Source organism: Otolemur garnettii, unplaced genomic scaffold (assembly GCF_000181295.1).
Source record: "Otolemur garnettii isolate 467f Iridium unplaced genomic scaffold, OtoGar3 scaffold00008, whole genome shotgun sequence".
NCBI lineage: Eukaryota > Metazoa > Chordata > Mammalia > Primates > Galagidae > Otolemur > Otolemur garnettii.
The window spans coordinates 21,789,492-21,794,793 of record NW_003852403.1 but is presented as its reverse complement, the minus strand read 5'-3'; the positions used below and the strand labels follow the sequence as shown (position 1 = coordinate 21,794,793).

At 40.3% G+C, this 5,302-nt stretch overlaps 1 protein-coding gene across 6 annotated transcripts in view; it reads right to left on the bottom strand.

Moving 5' to 3' along the window:
• The window catches only part of JMJD1C (jumonji domain containing 1C), a 360,771-nt gene that overhangs the window by 6,737 nt on the left and 348,732 nt on the right, over positions 1-5,302 (bottom strand). The window lies entirely within an intron of this gene.

The following is a 5,302-nucleotide window of genomic DNA, read 5'->3' as shown; positions in this document are numbered from 1 at the left end:
TGGCAGGCCTGGGCTGGATTTGAACCCGCCACCTTATGTGTATGTGGCTTCACCACTTGAGCCACAGACGCCGAGCCATTTCAAAAATCTTAATTAATACTTTGAATAGATTTACCTCCTTTGAATTCTTTCTCAAAACCACATTACCACCATTTGTGAATCACAGACAACACCCTCTCAGAAGAGACAAAAATAGTGTGCTGTCATTATCACACAACCCAGGTGAAAGTAGGCAGAAATTTCTGTTTTTATAGCTAGCAATTTTGGTGCCAAAATATGCAGCAGAAAAGTTAACATTTTGTTTTCCATTACTCAGCAAATTTAGTGGCAGACATTTGCTACTCTAGGGCATACACTCATACACATTGCCTGTCTATCTAGGTATAATATGTTTTATACCTAGATGAAATTTGCTTTTCATAAATCTATGAATTTTCTATAAATCTCAAATGAAAAACATGTGTCCTCATATAAATATGTCTGTGTATGTAAATAGGCATAATTGGAAGTTGGGTTCCAACCTAAGTAAACTTTCTGAAGTAGCCAGAGAAAACACACGTAGAATGAGGTCAAAATTCACATGTTTGTACACTGAACACAAATATACATAAGTTTTAGAAATAATTTTGTTTTCATCTACACTGTTCAAAAATATGTTGTTAATGAGAATGTATTTTCAGGCCTTCAGGAAAAAAAAGAGTTACAAAAATTTATTTTAAGTGCATTATTCTAGGCATAGGGAAGGGACTAAGAAAAACAGAAATGTCTAACTTTATGAAGCTTAGATTCTACTGTGGTTAAGACAATAAACCAAGTAAGTAAATTATAAAGCGTATTAGAAGGTAATGATTATAGTGAAGGAAAATAAAGCAGGGAACTTTGGGAGACATAATTTGAAATTTTAAACTAGGGTACTGGGAACATCTCACTGAGAAGGTGAATTTGAGCAAAGCTTTCAAGAATGTGAAGCAAGCCTTACAGGTATCTGAGAAGAAAAAGAATTCCAGAAAGATTAGCAAGTACAAAGGGCCCTGGGGGCGGGAACTTGTTCCCTTAGTGTGAAAACAGCTAAAAAGAGATAAGAGTGGCCTGAGAGAAATTGGGAGGGGGGTATGGGAGATGAAGGCAGTGAGGTGTGTTGTGTGTGAGGTTATGGACAGGTATAGACTATTTAAGGCCCTGAGAGGCTCTCAGCAGAGATACATAAACTAACTTTTTTTTTCTTTTTCTTTTTTTTTTTTTTAGAGACACGAGGCTCACTTTGTCGTCCACGATAGAGCGCTGTAACATCACAGCTCACAGCAACCTCTAGCTCTTGAGCTTAGGTGATTCTCTTGCCTCAGCCTCCTGAGTAGCTGGGACTACAGGTGCCTGCCACAACGCCTGGCTATTTTTTTGTTGCAGTTTGGCCGGAGCCGGACTCGAACCTGCCATCCTCAGTATATGGGGCCAGTGCCCTACCCAATGAGCCACAGGCACCATCCAACTAACTTAACTTTTTAACACGATCATTTTGCATCAATTATTTGGATAAATGTCAGCTCTTCTCTTCCCTCCTCCCTAAAAAGGAGAGTCAGCAGGGAAACAAGTATGCCCATGGAATTTCTTTGGAACCAAGGGGGACAACTGAAAGACTCTTCACTGTGAAAACTTCTATACTTTTTGAGACATTTTTCTAAGCATATGAATGTATTACATTTTCGAAAGAAAAAATATTTACAAGCAGTCTTTTCAACAAATTAGTACTGGAACAACCAAATGTCTCTAGGCAAAAAAAAACCCTGAACCTCAAACCATAGTATGCACTCCTTCAAATAGAAATTAATTAAATCACATAACCAAAAGGAACACCCAATACTACATTGCTTCTAGAAGAAAATGTAGGTGAAAATCTATGTTTGGAAAAAAAGAACATCTATGTGATCTCAGGCTAAGCAAAAATTTTGTAGATCTATGTGGTAAAAGTGTGATCCATAAAAGAAAAACTGACCAACTAGACTTCATCAAAATGAAAGACAAGCCAAAGAGGAGAATATATTTGTAAAGTACATATCAGATAAAGGCACTGTATCTGAAATAGATAAGGAATACTCAACTTCTAGGAACCGTATTAAAGGCTCCCAGCAATAGGAAGGTTGAGAATCACTGCTCTAGGAAAACAAGGCAGTTAAAAAAATGGACAAAATATTTATGTATTTATTTTATTGAGACAGAGTTCTACCCTATGCCCTTGAGTAGTGTGCAATGGTGGTGTAGCTCTATGCACCCTCAGACAGGCTGTGGGCATCCTGCTGCCTCAGCCTCTGAAGCTGCTGGGATTATAGGCGCTCGCCATGGTGCCTGGCTAGGCTTTCCATTTTTTTCCATGAGTAGGGGTCTCACTCTGGCTCAAACAAGCCACAAACTCCTGAGCTCAGCCTCCCACAATGCTGGGATTAAAGGTGTGAGCCACTGTGCCCGGCTTGGACAAAATATTTAAACAGACAAACCAAAGCAGATGTACAAATGGCAAATAAAAATATTAAAAAATGCTCAACATGTAGTCATTAAGAAAGTGCAAATTAAAACCACAATGAAATACCACAACACACTTATTAAACTGATTTTAAAACTAAACTGATAGTTACAATCTGTGGGGAAATTAAAATAGTACAACCACTTTATAGAGAACAGCCTGACAGTTTCTTATATTCATACATCCAACCACCTAGCAATAAAAAAAAAAAAAGAAAATCAACTGATATATACAATATAGATGAATCGCAAATGCATTATGTTAAGAAAAGCCAGATTCAGGCTACATATTGTGATTCTAATTATATGACATTTTCACAGAGGAGAAAATATTAAGGGCAAAAAGAGGAAAGGCTGACTATAAAAGTGCCGGAGAGACTTTTATTTTTGAGTGATAGAATTTTTCTGTATTCGTGTTGTTACCTAACTATGCATTTGTCAAAACTTAGAGCTGTACAGCAACGAGGGTAAATTTTACTAAATGCAAATTATACCTCAGTATTTAAAAAATGACTGCACCGTCCAGTTTAATGTTAAGAAAGCTGATACTAAATACGTATCAGCTGAATACGTAAATAAGGATTTTTAAGAGAATCTATTTTGTATTATCAAAGGATTATTCTTTTTTTTTTTTTGAGACAGAGCCTCAAGCTATCCCCCTGGGTAGAGTGCTGTGGCTTCACAGCTCACAGCAACCTCCAACTCCTGGGCTCAATCAAGCGAGTCTCCTGCCTCAGCCTCCCAAGCAGCTGGGACCACAGGCGTCTGCCACAACGCCCGGCTATTTTTTGGTTGCAGCTGTCATTGTTGTTTGGCGGGTCTGGGCTGGATTCCAACCCGCCACCTTATGTGTATAAGGCTGGCGCCTTAGCCACTTCAGCCATAGGCGCCAAACCAGATTATTCTTATTTACAAAAATATTCACAGTACCATATTCTCTCAAGTAGGCTGTTCTTGTGAGGGCTTTTTTTCTTTTGTTTTGAGACAGAGTCTCAAGCTGTCCCCCTGGGTAGAGTGTCATGGCATCACAGCTCATAGCAACCTTCAACTCCTGGGCTTAAGCGAGTCTCCTGCCTCTGCCTCCTGAGTAGCTGGGACTACAGGTGCCTGCCACAACGCCTGGCTATTTTTTGGTTGCAGCCGTCATTGTTGTTTTGCAGGCTCGGGCTGGATTCCAACCCACCATCTTGGGTGTACATGGCTGGCGCTTTAGCCACTTGAGCCACAGGGGCTGAGCCATGAGGGCATTTATATACAGAAATCAAAGAAATGGTACAAATAGTGAATCCCAATTAAACATGGAACATAAATGATATACCATTTCTGAAATGATCATGAGCCCTTGGGAAAATACATGTATAATCATTTAACATAAATACATTTTTGAGGGCGACGCTGTCTCAAAAAAAAGTATACTGTTATGACATTATATTTTACTACTGTATCATAAATGTCATTGGAAGTCTAAGAAAGACAAATCTTTAATTTTTTTTTAAACAGTTTTTAGCTGGGGCTGCATTTGAACTCGCCACCTCCAGTATATGGGGCCAGCGCCCTACTCCTTGAGCCATGGGCGCAGCCCAGAAAGACAAATCTGAACCTGCCACATTCTAAAAACTAAGCAACTACTTTCTTTTTATTTTTCTTTTTTTGAGAGAGAGTCTCAAGCTGTTGCCCTGGATAGAGTGCCATGATGTCACAGCTCACAGCAACCTCCAACTCTTGGGCTTAAGGGATTCTCTTGCCTCAGCCTCCTAAGTAGCTGGGAACTACAGGTACCGGCCACAATGCCTGGCTAGTTTTTTGTTGTTGTTGTTGTTTAGCAGGCCTGGGCCAGGTTCAAACCTGCCAGTCTCAGTGTATGTGACCAGTGTCCTACGGGCACCATCCTAAGCAACTACTTTCACTTAAGGAGTATTTTTGCATAGTAGTGTCATGAATACTAAAACTAGGTACTAATTGCAAACACAGTTATATTAAATGTTGAGAAATTTTCCTTGTTAAATAAACACACATCAAATACACCTCAGTTACTGAGTGATAGAAAACGTGGAGACCCAGCTCTGAGGCAAACTAACCTTTTGAGATCTGTAGTTTCCTTGCCATACTTTGTTTCAAGAAGGGCTAAGCTGGGCTATGATAGCCCCATTCTACCCATAATACATTGTGTGTTTTTAAGTCTACCCTCCATACATACCCAACCCATCTAGTTTTTTGGGGTTTTTATGAGACAGAGCCTCACTCTGTCCCCCTTGGTGGAGTGTCATGGCATCACAGCTCACAGCAACCTCAAACTCTTGGGCTCAAGTGATCCTCTTGCTTCAGCCTCCCAAGTAGGGGGACTACAGGTGCCTACCACAACACCCAAATCGAGTATTTTTAGAGACTTGGGGGTGGGGTGCTCTCACTTTTGCTCAGGCTGGTCTTGAACTCCTGAATTCAAGTGATCTACCTGCCTTGGCCTCCCAGAGTGCTAGGATCACCGGTGTGAGCCACCAGACCGAGCCCCACCCGCTCTATTCTCTGCCATTCTTCCAGGTGCTACCATTACACGCTACAGAAACAAAGATCAGTTGTTTATTTTAGTTTTTAAGTTTTGTGGATCAATGGTTGTAGAAATCACACAGCATCTTTCTTTTGACAGGTTCTTGCTATGCTAGGATGCTGCAGAGAGGCAGGAGATACATTTAAAACCTGATAAAAAGTCTGGATACTCCAGTCATCCTCACATATACTTTTTTTTTTTTTTTTGAGACAGAGCCTCAAGCTATCCCCCTGGGTAGAGTGC